Below are 16,836 nucleotides of genomic sequence, written 5' to 3'. Positions count from 1 at the left end.
TTTTTAGAGTATGAATGCCAGGGAAGAGGGTGGGTGGGAGGTAGGGGAACTGGGTCAGGTGGTGCCTGAAGAGGAAAAGAAAAAAAGGATTATTCAACCATGTTTCACAATGACGTCGTGAATGACTTCCTTTCCAGTTCAACTGTTTCTCCAAACACATTTACTGATGAAAAAATAAGAACTGATTAACGGTTCAAAGTGTCACACACCAGGACCTTAAACCTACATCTTCCACTTCCTAGGTTATCATGATAGGTAAGCTCCTTTACAATGGAATGCTTCCAATGGAATTTGTACAATTTTGTTTAATGGAACTCTCAAATCACTACATTTTTCTTGAAAACATTAACATGGAATATGACAGTTTTCTAAATTAACTATTATGGTCATTTAAATTTTTTTCTTCAACTGTTAGAGTGGAATGATAATGAAATTTAAAAATGATAAAAGCTCTAAGTTCATTTCAGTTTTCCTCTGAACTTAGATCCAAAGCAAAAAAAAAAAAAAAAAAAAAAAAAGCTAATTTTCCTAAGGACAGGAATATTTATTGATGCTGTTTTGTGAAGCCCACATTTGACAGAACTACTGTATAGATATAGTAATTGTAAGTGCTGGAACAGGGTCCTGAGACCAGGCTGTAACGTTTTCACCTGTCTCTTGGAAAACTGTGAACCCATGTAAAAAAATTTTTTTTAAATTTTTATGTTTTGATGTCAGCCTCACTAACAAAGATGTGTTGTTAGTTGAATCCAAAATAAGAATGTTTAGGAAATTGAAGTGTTAAATTTTTTTTTTTTAGATTTCCAAATTCTACATGTAAAATGCACTTAAAAAGTTCATAACACTAACTGCCAAGTGGCATCATTTGTCTCTCCCTTTCTATTTTTTCTTTAATGCATTTTTTTACTGTGTTTATGGGTGTGAGACTTTCAGATTGCTTTATTCTTCAGAAAACAACCATTATCAAGCCCCTACTCTTAAAAATCTCTTGCTGTTTTAGAGAGCTAAATTCTGCAGAGGACCTGCACCAGTCAGTTAGTGGGCGAGACCCTGGACAAGAGGAGTCACTTTGATCTCCCTGAGCCTCAGTCCTCCTGGTGTTTGCATTGAGCACTTGAACATTTCTCCGGGCTTCCTCACAAGGCCTTTGCGAGAATCAAACGAAATAGTATCTGAAGTAGTTTGAAAATGGGGACGAATTTTGAAGTATCAGAGAGTGCTAATAGTGTAAAGCAAACCATAGGTCCAACCTCATTGGGAGATCTGAACATTTACCTTTTCTGAAAAACCTTTGAAATATAAAAAAAAAAAAGGAGGCCATCATTGCAGGGACAGCTTCTGTCATCAAATCCAGAGCTGTGAAAAGCCTTGTCACCATGTTTGAGAGTTCTGGTGAAGACAATAGGATTAGCAAATTGGTGCAGTGGCATAGATTGGACGGAGAGGTAGAAATGTTTTTCCTACCTCCCAGGATTAAATATATGAGGTCCTGTTGAGATCTTGGTTTTTATGCCTGTGGTCATCAAAATAGGTACAAATGCTGACAAATCAATGTCAGCCTCCTAGGCCATTGTCCTGCCCTATTCCCTGTTTATTGGGAAATGTCCCAAGTGGCTCATCACTCTAAGACTGTATTTTAAAGGACCGTGGAAAGATGAGGAGGCAGTGCCTTCTTTTCCCTTTGACACATTTCTCTGGACTTGGTTCCTAACGTTTCAGGGAGCTTGTGGCCTCACACTCTTGCCTTGGGGATACTGCAGATTCCTTGTATGCCTTCCAACCTGATTCTTCCCTAAAACCTCTGGGTATGCTTCTCTTCCTGGTCTGGGAATGTTCTGCAGCCTGCGTTTTATAATTATTCTTTGTAAAGTATTTATTGACTCTAGACTCTTAAGTTACTTAGAGATGAGACTAAGAACTTGGAGTCGTAAATTATAGGTGGGTATTAGATAATATTAATAATGAAAAAGCTACCGAAATATATCTATATTATGTGAATAATCTACTGTAATATGTGTACTTCAAAACCAGTGTTGCTGCTATTTTAAATGTTTTACTTATTTTAAGTGAAAAAAAAAAAAAAAATATATATATATATATATATATATATATATATATATATATATATATATTTAAATTTTGAAGATTTCTCTTGCTTTCCAGAATGTAAAGATATACTTACCTATCCATTTTTGACATAGTTCATGGGGTATAAAAATGACAATCTGTTTAGGGAATATAAAGTGATTGTATCCTTATGTATGTTACAACTGCTTTTCTGTGTGTGTTTGATGAAATAAGAGTTTTGATTTTTAAAGTTTTTTTTTAATAAATTGGTCTCTGAATTTCCTTTGTTGTTGTTGTTTGCCATTTTAGAAATAAATTTCCCATTGTATAAGTTTTAAATTGATTGGTGTTTCATTTTTGTATTTTTCTGGAGTGGATATTAATTTTCTGGTATTGTTAAACAAATGCCTGGAATTTATGTGCTTTCCCTTCACTGGTTATACTGGTTCCCCACGAATTCTTTCAGTTTATGGCACTTACCCAATATTTGAAGAATAGAGTTCATTATACTATAGCATAAAAGAAATTCAGCATGTGTATTACACACAGAATATAGGTACAGGAACTTAAGTTGTTTAATTTGGCAAAGTCTAATTTGGCAAAGTCTCCAAGAATCTTCCAAGGTTAACCTGTCTTCATTCTTCTGCAGATTGATTTTTCCACTAAGATTAACCATGTAGGTAGATATTCTTGTTTGCTCTATTACTTTACAGAAGTTAATTCTCAGTAGAATAGATTGAACATTATTTTTGCACCTTTAATCCCTGGCAAATCAAGACTTTCTGTCTTGAAAGGATTCCTGCCTTGATTATAATAAGCACATATATATTTATGTGAATATATATATTGTATATATACATATACAACATGAATAAACCTGTGTCAGTGTCCTCAGTTGCTGGGAGCCATCAGCCAAGTAGGTATGACAATTTCCTTGCCAGCGTACCCCCATGTGTCTTTAGTGGAAGAACTCATGGAAATAGGACATTTTGCAGCGACATTGCATGTAAGGTGACCTTGCTCAAGGACCAGGGCGGATCCCTGTTTAGGGTGTTCCCAGTTTAGCATAATCCGAGTTTAGGGCGTTCCCAGTTTAGAATAGGGCGTATCCTGCTGCCTGAGTTCTCCTTGAGTTCTCATGGGATTCAGAATATATTTGGGAGACAGAAGCCCATGAGGTGTGGATTTGGGCAGAGAACGTGGATTTCCCCAGAATGTGTTTGTAGAAGGCCGGTGTGAGATCGGGAATAAAGAATTGCTGTTTGAATCTATAAGCTGTGAGTGGCTCGTGATTTGTGCCCAGCCTGACTGCGGCACTCAGTGTCCTCAGTGTCCCCAGCTTGGCTGGTGGGGGAATATCCTTCCTAAAGCCATAATAGTCACCCACCTACCTGGGACACATATGCAAGGAGTGTGGATGCCATACTCACAAATCAGTCCATCTCAAGGTTAAGACTATTTTAGGAGTCTTTTTTTTTTTTTTAAAGAGAGACAGAGAGAGAGAGAATTTTTTTTTTAATATTTATTTTTTAGTTCTTGGCGGACACAACATCTTTCTTTGTATGTGGTGCTGAGGATTGAACCCTGGCCGCATGCACGCCAGGCGAGCGTGCTACCACTTGAGCCACATCCTCAGCCCCTAGGAGTCTTCAATATAATAAAAATTAACATTTACTCAGCCTAAAATTAATTCTAGCTCTTGCCAAGTTGAACAATCATGCAAATTCACAGTAATTTCAGGAAACATTTGACCTTCTTTTGGTGGTTGTGATGGAGGTGGGGTGGGTACACAGCAACACCTTAAAGACCAATAGATTTAATTCCTACATAGGAAATTCTGTAATTTTTGTTCTCTTTGTTGTCTGAAAATCTACATCTAACTTAGGACAACTGGCTTATAGTTTCATAACACTGATTATGAGGAATCCCTGGCAAGAGAAAGTGAAAAGAGGATTGTAAATTTGTTCCCACTACTGGAAAGATAGTCCTATGTTAATAAATAACAGCTTGCCGGGCACAGTGGCTTACACCTGTAATCCCAGTTGCTCCAGAGACTGAGGAAGGAGGATCACAAATTCAAAGCCAGCCTTAGCAACAGTGAGGTACTAATCAACTCAGTGAGGCCCTGTCTCTAAATAAAATATAAAATAGGGCTGGAAATGTGACTCAGTGTTCAAGTGCCCCTGAGTTCAATCCCCAGTACCAAAAATAAATAAATAACAGCTTAAGTGTTCCTTCCGAGACATGATCAGAGTGGTAACTCACATTGGCAGGTGAACCCCACAGGAAAATCATTTGCCTGACCTCAACTATGGTTTTCTGGTAGAGCACCAAAATCTTCCTTCTGGGGGCATCTGAGATTAAATCATGCAAAAGACAAAAAGCCAGAAAAGAATCTGAGGAAAAATTATGGTTGTTACCCTATGTAAACTTTTTTACTGTTATTGCTGTTACTTCCTAAAGAATAATAAAGGAAATTAAGCAGAAACAGTGTACAATTCTAGCATGCTGATAAAACCCATTACAGTTCTCTGAATGTTCTAATCTTATGCATGTACACATACACATTTGGTCTCTCTTTCCACTGCCAATGTATTTGCAATCACGATTCTAAGTTTCTGCATGCTTTTTAGGGCTCTGTAATGATCATCCCATAATTCACTCAGCCTTTCCTTTATTGTAGGAAAGGATTGTAAACTATGTAATTTGTTTGTTTGCTGTCATAAATAACGGTGGTATAAACAGCTTTTAACAGACAGCATCTCCTACAATCCATGGAAAATGTTTCTTTTTATTTATTGCTTTTCATATATATTACAAATCACCTTCTCTAAGAACTCTTTAGGATACTTGGTTGATGTATATCAACCACAGCTTCTACTTATGTGAAACAATTTGTGTTTATTTATTCTGATAAATAGCCATTCTGAACCTCAAAGTAAGCAAAGACCTTTGCCTAAAGCAAGGATATAGACTTTCACCTAGTAGACCAAAGACAGTATATTTTTTTTATTATTAGTGTTTTTTTTCAAAGATAGTGTTTTTAATGCCTGGCTAATAAAGAGCTATTTTAGAATAATGTTCTCCAAGGTTTAACTTTAATGATTGACTTCATTCCAGGAAGAATCTAGAGGCTGCTAGATTCTTCTAGTATCCATTCTTCCTAACTTCCCAGTTTTATTCTGAGCAACGATACGACCAAGTGTTAGATTCCAGCTCCTTTTCATCTAAGGGTGGCAGAGGAGTTGTAAGCAGGTCACTGGGCATCTGAGCGGGCATATGGAAGGTGGCTTACCTGGTTTGCTTTCCCTTACCTCCTTGACTTTCCCCTGATGCCTGGAACATATGTAATAGCTGATATTGCAGCTGTCATTTAGAAATCATAAGCATAGAAGTTTTATGGCAGGGATACACTAAAAATATGACTTTTGAACCATCCAAGACTATCTACCTCCAGTCTTTGTGATGGAAGAAAAAACTTGATATGTACTTTAAGCTACTTTTATGGCAGGTTTCTATTACAGCTGAACCTGATACCTGACTTACACAATGTAGTCAACAGGATGCTGGCTCACATAGAACTTCCTAGGACAGTGGCCTTCAAACTTTAGTCTGCATCAGAATCACCTAGAGGATGGAGTCTGAATTATTACCACTATGAGATCATCATACCTAAGAAAAATGACAATACTTTAATATCACTGTATCCAGCTTCAAAATGTGGATCAAATGTACATCAGATATGTTTTTTGTGTTCACAGTTGTTTTTTATTTATTTTATTTGTTTTGCTTTATTTTGTTTTGTTTTAAAATGGGGTCTCACTATGTTGCCCAAGCTAGCCTCCTGCTTGTAATCTTTCTGCCTTAGCCTCCTGCATATCCAGGATTAGTCACATGCTGTGGTGCTGGCACCAGCATCCAAAAATACATTGTTTTGCTTTATTTTACTTTTTAAATGTTCTTACTCTCATTTAGCTTTTGTCACTTAGAAGGGAAAACATCCCTCAATTTGAAAGTCAGACAAATTGGGCCCTAGCTCTTTATGTTATATGATATACATATTACATTAAACAACATATATATGTATATTTATATGAATATATATAGTATGAATATATATATGTATGTATATACACACACACACATATATATATACTACATGAATACACCTGTGTCAGACATTACACTCTGCTTCACATGCTTTCTGCATTCCCCTTGTGAAGTGATAACCCCATCCTTATTTTGTAGATGAGGAAGTTTCCTGAGGAGCTCAGCCAATTTGCCCAAGGTCACCAGATAGTAAGTAGCAGAGCCGGAATTGGAATGAGATCATCCGGTGGAGGTGGGAAAGAGGGTCAAAAACATCCTATCCTTAGCAACAAAGTACTGAGATCTGTAGGGAAGAAAGCAACCAGAACTTATAGAGGTACATGGTAAGCCAGGGTTGAGGGACTGTATCCATGTGACTCTGGAGAAGTCAATATTTGGGACCACCTGTTGTACTTCTCTGCCTGAGACATTCCTGTCCAAGTCCACTAGGCCTCACTGTCACGCTCCTCTTTCTCCCAAGCTGGCTAGACCTCCTGTTTTCCTTCCACTGATACTCATTCCACTTGACCTCTTGCTTTAATTCTTGTTTGGCCTGCTTCAAACTGCCACTCCTGGTGGTGGTTCAAGTATAGCATTGTTTACTTTATTCTGAACTTAGAAGCTCATGATCCCAGTACTGGTGTTTCAAGACCCTTTCCAGGTTAGATCTAATTGTCTCCATGGGAGACACATTACCGTGGGAGATCACAGTGGACTCCGGCTTTGCAGGCCTGGGGGCACTTTTGACTGATTGACTGACACCTTATAGTCAACAGGATGCTGGCTCACATAGCACTTCCTTGGGAGCCATCTGCTTCATGGGACCACGGCGATTGGAGGTATAGGAAGACCATCTGGTCAATGCTTCCAATCCTTCATGTGCACAGAAGTCAACTGTGGATGTTGTTAAACTTCAAATTCTGATTGAGCAGATCTGGGAAGGGCCTAAGCTGCATTTCTAATAAGCTTAGAGAAGCTGCATTTCTAATAAGCTTAGAGAAGGTGCCAGTGTAGGGACTATGAATTAGAAAAATGAGATGGTGGTTCTCAGCACCAGCTACACATTTGATCCCCTAGGGTGCTTTAATTAAGGTAGACCTGGGTACAAGGAGTTGTAGCAGCTCCCCTGGGGATGCTAATGAACAATCAGAGCTGAAAACTGCCATGTTGGAGACAGAAACAGGAACTTGGCTGCCAGTTGGCTGAATCCCTGGCCAAGTGGACGGTGTAGCGTGGCCATGGGGAAGTGGAAGTCCTGGCTCCCAGCCCTCTTTGTTTCTTTGTGTAACCCTGCCTTTCCTCACTGTCCCTTACTTTTTCTCTCTCTCTTTCTGTATCCCCCCCATGCCCACCCACGCCTTTCCTAATTTATCTTCACAACAAGAAAAGTTGAGCAAACTGAAAATTGACAGCTCTGAAAATTGAAGTCACAGGACAAACTGCCACTGTGAAAACTGGAAAAAGACAGGCAAATACAGAGAATCACCACTTCCTAGGAGTAGAATGGAAGCCCATATCTGGAGGGGGCAGGTAGGAACACTTAAGCTGAAGTTGACAGATGGCTGAAGGCATGGTGTGAGTGAAAGGGAGAGGTAAAAATTCCTGGGAGCTCAGACTGGAGCCCCCACATATTTATTGTTATCAGCAAAGAGCCCCACCAGGTTTTCAGAGTGAATCTTGGAGAAAATCGTACAGAGCTTCCAATAGAAGGAGGGGTGGAGGTAAGGCCTGGCTTCTAGGAAATAAGTCTGAAATAGATGTTGGATTCAAAAACAACCTTGAAAATGTGCAAGTGTTTCATTCAGTACCCTGTCATTGAAGAGCTGTCACATGCTAGGCACCACTCAAGGTGCTGGGGATTGAGCAAGGTGAGGTGTAAGTGCCAGCACCTTCTCCTCCAGGTCTAGGAGTGTGATGGATGGCAAAGGTCTAGGGTAGGGGTGTTTCTCCCCACTCCCCCCATTTTATTTTCCCTCCAGGAAACCTAATAAACCCCAGAGGCCCCTACCTTTTGGGTTGTAAATACTAACTCTAGAAATCTAACTACTCTCCTTTTGAAGTATAAACACCCCTGTTGAAGCCCAAGGCTAGAGATTTATCTCAGGCCCTGTGAGAAGAGCCAGTTCTTCCCCTTATCATGCTCTGCTTCTGTAAACTTGCTTCCTGCTAGTAACCCAGTGCACAGCCTTCTATCAGGTAGACTAGAAATTTATGGCACCAGATGGTAAATGTTGTGAGAAACTGGAGATGGGGGCTTAGAATGTGGAGCTTGATCTCCTCTGATGTGAAATAAAATTTGAGTACTCCCACTCTCCATGTGCGGAATCCCATTTGCTGCTTCTCGATTTGATTCCTGAAAGAGCAGGAAATGCAAATAAACAAATAAATAAATAAATAGAACAGGAAATGCAAATAAACAAATAACTGTGCCAGGGGCTGGTGGCTAAGGCCCCTCACAGCTATGGCTTCTCCTTCCACAGTACTAGCACTTTCCTCTTAAGCTGAACCTACTCTTCCCAGGATAAAGATTATGACTCTGTCTTTCTTGCAAGGTAGGTGTACTCATGTGATAAAGCACTGGCCAACAAGATGTAGGAGAAGTTTTATGTGCAACTTTCTGAGAAATGACCTTAAAATTAGGGACATCCTGGTCCTAACCTCTGGTCTTTGCAAATGTAATGAAGTTAAGAACTTAGACGAGATCCTCCATCACATGAAGGGTAACAGCTCTCCTTTTCCCCTTTTCTCCTTTCTGCCAACTGGAAAGCAGATGGAATAGCTGGACCAAAGAAGGCATCTTGGAAAATGAAGCAGAAGTCCCAACTAACAGCCCGAATGCCTGATGAATTTATAGTTGTCATGCCAGCCTACATATATTAACTTCAGGGAAAAATAATTTCTAACTCAGTGGAGCCGTGGCTATTTTGGGATTTCAGTCTCTTGCAGCAGAATCTTTTACTAACAAATATGCTTATTAACCGCAATAAAGTTGCTTTCTTCTTACGCCTCTCATAAACATTTGAAACATAAAGCAATGCCTTAGACATGTCCTGTTTTAGTGTCATCCTTAAAATAGTCAGAAAGACCCTGTGTGATCTGACCCCTGCCTCCCTGTCCAGTTTCATCTTTTTTTTCTTCCCCTCACAAATCTGAATCTTTATTGTTCTGAAATAATGTTAAAAACATAACTTGATGGGCTGGAGTTATGGCTTGGTGGTAAAGCACTTGCCTAGTGTGTGTAAGGCACAGGGTTCAACACTTAGCACCACATAGAAATTAGTAAATAAGCATAATAAAGGTATCAAAAAAAAAACCTTGAAACAAAAATGTCAATATTCAGTCTCAGAAGAGGTGTGGCACAATGTCTTTCCCATGTAACAAGGAAACTTCCTTTTAAAAAAGTGGGGGTGGGGGGGTGGAGAACTATAGAAGTCTTTTATATGAATGAAAATGCACCCTTTGGATTTTTTTCCCCACATCTCACTAGTTTGTATACATGAGGGAATCAAAAAGTTTGCATTTTCTTCACAATAGTTCTTGCTATGATGTTTGATGGACTTTTTGCCACTCCAAAAATTCATCAAGAATGGGCCAAACACTAAGATGGGCATGAACTGTTCTGCTGAATTCTAATACATTGTATCATTGATCTTTGTTCATAACATGATACTTTGATTGTCCAGGTACTGGTAAAATATTGGAAAATGTGGCCATGTCCTCCCAAGCAGAAGAGTTAAAATAGATTTAGCAGTATCAATATCAAGTCTTCGCTGATTTTTATCCCTTGCAAAATCAAAGACGTATCTGTATATATATATTCTTTTTTTATTATTATCCTTTTCTTTTTAAAATTGTTTTTATTTGTTTTAATTGGTTATACATGACAATGCATTTATGTACTTTGATATATCATACATAGATGGGATATAATTTCTCATTTTTCTGAGTGTATATGTTGTAGAATCATATTGGTCATGCAGTCACACATATATACATAAAGCAATAATGTCTGTTTCATTCTACTATCCTTCCTATCCCCACATGCCCTCCCCTCTCCTCCTTTCATTTCCCTCTACCTAATCTAAGGTAACTCTATTCTCTAGTGCCCCCCCCCTTATTGTGAATTAGCATCCACATATTAGAGAAAACATTCAGCCTTTGGTTTTTTGGGGATTTGGCTTATTTCACTTAGCATGATATTCTCCAACTTCATCCATTTATTGGCAAATGCCATAATTTCATTCTTCTTTAAAGTTGAGTAATATCCCATTGAATATATATATACCACATTTTCTTTACCCATTCCTCTATTGAAGGATACCTAGGTTGGTTCCATAGTTTAGCTATTGTGAATTGAGCTGCTATAAACACTGATGGGGCTGTGTCACTGTAGTATGCTGATTTTAAGTCCTTTGGGTGTAAACCGAGGAGTGGGATAGCTGGGTAAATGATGGTTCCATTCCAAGTTTTCTGAGGAATCTCCATACTGCCTATCATAATGGTTGTACCAATTTGCAGTCCCTCCAGCAATGTATGAGTGTACATTTTCCCCCACATCCTTGCCAACATAAATAGTTGCTTGTATTCTTGATGACTGCCATTCTGACTGGAGTGAGATGAAATCTAAGGGTAGTTTTGATTTGCATTTCTCTAATTGCTAGAGATGTTAAACATTTTTTCATATATTTGTTGATCAGTTCTTCTGTGAAGTGTCTGTTCAGTTCCTTAACCCATTTATTAATTGGATTATTTGTTTTTTTTTTTTTTTTGGTGTTAAGTTTTTTCTGAGTTCTTTATATATCCTAGCAATTAATGCTTTATTGGAGGTGCATGTGGTAAAGATTTTCTCCCAATCTGTAGGCTCGCTCCCTCACATTATTGATTGTTTCCTTTGTTAAGAGGAGTATTTTTAATTTGAAAAAAGATTGCCTATTCAACAAATAGGGCTGGCAAAACTGGAAATACATAGATAACAAAATGAAATTAAACCCCTGTCTTTCACCCTGCACTAAAATCAACTCAATGTGGATCAAAGACTTAGACACTAGAACAGAGACCCTGCACCTAACAGAAGAAAAAGTAGGCCCAAATCTTTACTATGTCGCCTAGGATCTGGCTTCCTTAACAAGACTTCTAAAGCACAAGAAGTAAAATCAAGAATCAATAAATGGGATATATGTATTCTTAAGTGATGAAATATCATTCAGCTGTGAGCGCAAAAAATCAAATTTGTTCTGTAACTTTCTGTGCAGTCACACTGTAATGAACTCATTCCTTTTAACCATTCATGCTTGGTTAAAAAAAAAAAAAAAATCCCATGCTTTCAGCCTCCAATTCCTTCCCTAAAACTAATATGATAATATTTTCAGGTTCTACATCAATCTCTTCACAAAATTTTTCCATTCCTTCTGGCCCTACAACTTCATCTGGACCTGCATACTCATAAAACCAAGCCAGGCACTTCTTGCTTGAAAAATGTGTCCCTCCTCTTTTTAGTCAGCAGGGGGTTGGGATCCACAATAGCTGGAGATTGTACACTTTTGAGGCCTCTGTCTTCCGCTACAGCCACTGCCACCCCAGAGGATTTTCTCTTCTTCACTGGGATCTTCTGCTCTCCCCGACAGAGTGGGCTGAGGGTGCCTGGGAAGAGGATCGCTGTCCACTGGAGGCCCCTCAGCGCTGGCACCCAGTTCCCAGAGACAGCAGCCACCTGAGGGCCAGCCCTCACCGGTCTCCTTGTCTCTCGGGTGAGGACAAAGGTAATGCCTAGCTCCTCACCAGGAGGAGATCCAGTTTCACATTAAGCTACCCTTTCTCACATAGGTGCTCTTGATGTACTGCAGCCTCCTGCTCGCATTCTCTCATCTCACAAACACCTGTGAGGGCCTACTCTGTGCTAGGCACTGAGCATACAGCAGCAAAAGTCAGTCATCAAAACTACCCTTAAATCCAGGCTTTTCTGTTCCTTTTATGAGCCAATTTATTTGCCAACTCAAGGCCTTTGGCCCTGTGTCCCCCCTGTCTAGGGCAGCCCTGTCCAACAGAAACTTCTGTCCCAGTAGAAATGTTCTATATCCATTCTGGATAACATGGCAGCCCTGAGCCATGGGTAACTCATGAGTACTTGAAATGTGGCTAGTGTGACTAAGCAATGAATTTTTATTTCATTCCATTTTAATTAATTTAGGTGGCCACATGTGGTTGTGCTCTACTCCCTACTCTTAATGGCCTATTCCTGGAGGTGGTTGTAGAATGTGCCATAAAATCTTTGACATGCCTCTGAGAGATGGGATCTTTATCCTCCCCTCTTGGATCTGGGTGGACTTGTGACTGTGGTGGCAATGGCATTACATAATTTCCAAGGCTGGGTGCCAGAAAGTCATGCAGCTCCTGCCTTGGTCTCTTGAAGGCTGTGCCCTTGGGACACTTGCTCTTGGGACGCGGTATCCAACCCAGCCACCATGTTATGTGATGCTGATGCCCAAAGCGAACCCACATGTAGTTGCCTCCACAAGATATCACCACAACTTGGTGGCTTTAAATAAGGGAAGTGATCTCCTGCATTCTGGAGGCCAGAAATCTGCAATGAAAGTGTTGAGAGGGTTGTTTTCTTCTGGAATCCCTGAAGGAGAATCTCTTTCCTATCTCTCTATCTCCAGATGGTTGCTGGCAATCCTTGACCTTCCTTGTGAAGTGGATCAGAATGCGCCACCCTAAACATGCCACCTTGGCATAACTTTGAGCTGAAGGCAATAGAGAAACAGCAGATGTAGGAAAAGATCTCGACCTCCCCCTTTCTGACTAAAGGCAGCCTATGAATGTCCCTTTGTGAAGGGGCCTCTGCCCCCTCCCAAGGAAACAACAATCGTCACTGAAGAATATGGCACTGAATTGGTCCACATAAAAAAGCCTTAAAAAATAAGCTTTATCTTCTATAAGTGTCCTCCTTATATAAACTCTATTTTTTTTTTCTTTCATCAATTTATCTTTTTATCAGTTTGATTTGCAGGCCTCAGCCCCTGAACCTAAGAGGGTATAGGAAGAGTTTTTTCTTTCCTATGTTTGGATTATGGACTTCAATCTCAGCCTCTGGCCTCATATTCCATCTACCTCATGTTTCTCCTCTATCTACAGCTCCCTCTCTTTCCTCTTATGAGGATACCAGTTATTGGTTTTAGGGCCCAATATCTTTCCAGGATAACCTAATTTCAAAAACCTTATCTTGATTACATTGCAAAGACCCTTTTTCCAAATAAGGATTTCATATCCATAGGTATCAGGGTTTCGGACTTGGACATATTTTTTGGAGTCACTATTCAGTCCCCTGTGGCACCAGACATGTGAGCCCCTAGCTGTTGGAGCTACCCTGACATTCAAGTCCTGGATGAGACCCTCAACATTGTAGAGCAAAGATAGGACATTCCCACCATGCTCTGTTTGAATTCCTGACCTACGGAATTTTTTAGCATAATAAAATGGTGTTGTCTTGTGCCACTAAGTTTAGAAAGATTAACTATGCAGCAATAGATAACTGGAAATTCCTATTCATTCTCTAAGCCCCAGTTCCAATAATGAGTCCAGAAAGGCCTCCTTAGACACCGTCTGTGTGGTTTAAATTATATTCTCTTCTTCTTGCTTTTCCTTTAGGGCACATATCACAGTTTGGAATTACATAGGCAGTTTAGTATTTTGTTTCATGTTTAAAAACATCAGTCTCCCCAATGGATTTGAGTGTCTTGAGAGAAGGGACCCAGTTTGTTTCACTCAGCACTGTGTCCTGTGCAGGCCAGGTTCACAGTTAAGGTCCAGTAAAGATTTGCTGAGTGAATGAAATGCTGGGCTTTCTGTGACTGAGTCTACGACTGACATTTCCTTGTCATCTGAACTGAGGCGGCTCCTGGAAAACGTTGCTTATTTTGCCATTTCGGCTTTTCACAGATTTAAGTGGCTAGAATGTATCAAGTGGAAAGCAGGATTTTTACTTTGTAAAATGCAAATATTAGTTCTTGCTGTTTCGGTTCCTTGCATTTGAGTTATTGCCATGGTTTTCAATGTGGTGAAAACGAGTGAATGAAAAACACTGAGCTGGTCATCACCCGGTGGTGAGATGCCTCTTCAACTTTTTAAAACTTATTTGTAGGTTTACAAAATGGACCTTAATGTATCCTTGTATGTAAGTAAGCAACAATCTCACGAAACTTCCTTCTCTGCTATGAAAGTTTAATGACAAAGCCAAATGAATAGGCTCTCCTTGACATCTCGGCCAAAGTACATCTTTTTCTAGAAAGTCCATTGGTATAAGTTCTCCTGTTATTTTTTCTTGGAACAGTAATGAAAATAGGATTTGAATTAAAAGGCAAAGCATGTTAAATAACACCAGAATTAGATAAAACAACCATTTGTATAAATTACCACAGGGATAGAGCATTAAAAAAAAAAATCAGGAAGGAGGTAGGAATCTTAACAAATACTGAGTTCAAGGTGTGGGTGCTCTCTGTGTGACAGTCATACTAGTCACTGGGCTTGGTGGCTTGGTCCATGATGAGCAGAGGATTCCTGTCCCTCCCAAGGTGCATCCAACTTACACAAAGTAGGAATTTTAACATGAACTGCGAGACCCTGGGTGATCATTTCCCATGTTTGCTCAGATTCCGTATTTGGGTATGAAGCATCCACCAATCACAGAGCCAAACTAACGGCCTACATTGTTTATTTCCCCTGCAAGCAGCTATGCTTTGGATCTGCAGTATCCCCAAAGGGCCACGTGTTAAAAGCTTAGTCCCTACGTTGGCACTATTGGGAGGTGGAGTGAACTTCAAGAGTATGAGGTGTGTCCTAGTAGACATTAGCAGCATTCTGGAAGAGGATATTGGACCTTGGCCACTCCTCTTCCTCTTCCTCCTTCTTTCTTTTTCCTTCCCATCCATCCATCCATCCATCCATCCATGAGGTGAGCCGCTTTGCTATACCACACACTCCTGCCATGATGTTCTGCCATGCCACAGGCCCAAAAGCAATGGGGCCAAATGACCATGAACTAAAACCTCTAAAACTATGAGACAAAATACACCACCTGTCTTTTATAAATTGACTATCTCAGGTATATTGTTACAGTAATGAAAAGCTGGCCAATGCACATAACTATCTCCTGATCTAATTTGTGATACCAATCCAATATTTCCCCTGCCCCAAATCACCCAGGGCCAGGTCCTAGACAAGCAGGGACAGCCCCTATCACCCAAAGTCCCCTGACATCTTTCAGACTAGGCAATCCTAAGCCATCTGCCCTGCCATGCCTTGCTTTTCTCACAGAAGGCACTGGACCCTTGTTCCTGCCTCTGCCTCCTGAGTGCTTTCATATATGGCCAGGCATGACATGGTGTGCCCCCTCCTCTCAGGAGCCATAAGTCATGGATTCTTTCAGAAGCTGTCACTCAGTCACCTCCATAAATTAAAATCCTGTGGGTCCATTTGAGATGAGCCTGCCTTTTGGGCATTGTTGTGTTTACTGTTTTCTCTGTCCACAACTCTTCCCGGTATACCAAACCCTGTGTTGACATGGTTTCCTTTTTCACTGCATCAAATTTGGCTCAGATGTCACTGCTCCTGAGTATCCTATCTGACACAACAACCTCTCCTGCCTCTGAGGTCTCTGTGTCCTTTGGAATACTTTATTTTTCCTCGTAGTGCTCATCACCAGCTTCTTTTGTGTGATTTCCCATCGCACATAGCATAAGTTTCATTAAAACAAGGCAGGGATTTTGTTTTGTTTATTCAAGGTTTCTACCACTAAGAATAATCTTAACACATAGAAGACATAAAGTGTGTATTTCTAAAAGGAATAAACTCCATTTGTCCAGAGCACCTGAGCTTGTTAATAAGCACATGAATGGCCTGAATCTCCTTCAATTTCATAACTCCCAATGGCGCTGGAGTTCTGTGAGAAGCTAACCCTCTGGATCAATATGACATGAATTTCTAAAAGAGACTAAGTGCTTCAGAAACATCCTGGATAATCCAGGATAAAATCCCAGGCAAACAAGGTTTGTGGAATCAATCCTGGGGACTCCTGGGGGTTAAGGAAAAGTGTGCAATCACCATTCCTGAATTATCTGGCCATATGCCATTTCTCTGAATGTTTGCTTTGCAATGGGTTTTGGGCTCTGTGAAGCTGGGGAATTAAAGAAAGTAATTTATCACTCACAAACAATGCATGTCGTCTTATGATGTCAAAGTAGAGTCTGGGAAGCACTTTGCCAAGCGTTAGCACACTGTTCACTGTGGATAGGACGCTTTCCCTGTGGATGGAGCCTGCATTATCTATCTCTGCTAGGGCAGCTCTCCAGTTGCAGCACAATTGATACCGGCAGCCTGCTTCTCCCAGTGATTGCAAGCATGCAAACACTTTCAAAGGAAAGCTGGATACCACCAGATGCTTGCAAAAAAATATCCCAGATCTGTTTGTCACCCAGGTGAAGACAATGTAATAATAATGTCTAGAAATACAGAGGTCTTTATAAGAAGACAGGGAAGGGGAGGAGGAAAGAAGACACAAGAATTGCTATTCATCATTGGTATGCCCAGCGCCTCTGTGGAAAAATCCCCAAATATCTTTCTGTATAGGGAGATTTGGAAGCTGATTAACTGTGGGCTTTCAGATGTTTTCCTTTCCCTAATCCA

At 40.1% G+C, this 16,836-nt stretch overlaps 1 pseudogene; it reads right to left on the bottom strand.

The window, feature by feature from the left end:
* Positions 1–9,696: 9,696 nt before the first annotated feature.
* On the bottom strand, positions 9,697–11,559 carry LOC143399374 (DCN1-like protein 5; annotated as a pseudogene).
* Positions 11,560–16,836: the final 5,277 nt, after the last annotated feature.

Source organism: Callospermophilus lateralis, chromosome 5, assembly GCF_048772815.1.
Source record: "Callospermophilus lateralis isolate mCalLat2 chromosome 5, mCalLat2.hap1, whole genome shotgun sequence".
Taxonomy (NCBI): Eukaryota; Metazoa; Chordata; class Mammalia; order Rodentia; family Sciuridae; genus Callospermophilus; species Callospermophilus lateralis.
The sequence above is the reverse complement of the archived record's forward strand: the minus strand, read 5'-3'. Positions and strand labels throughout refer to the sequence as shown.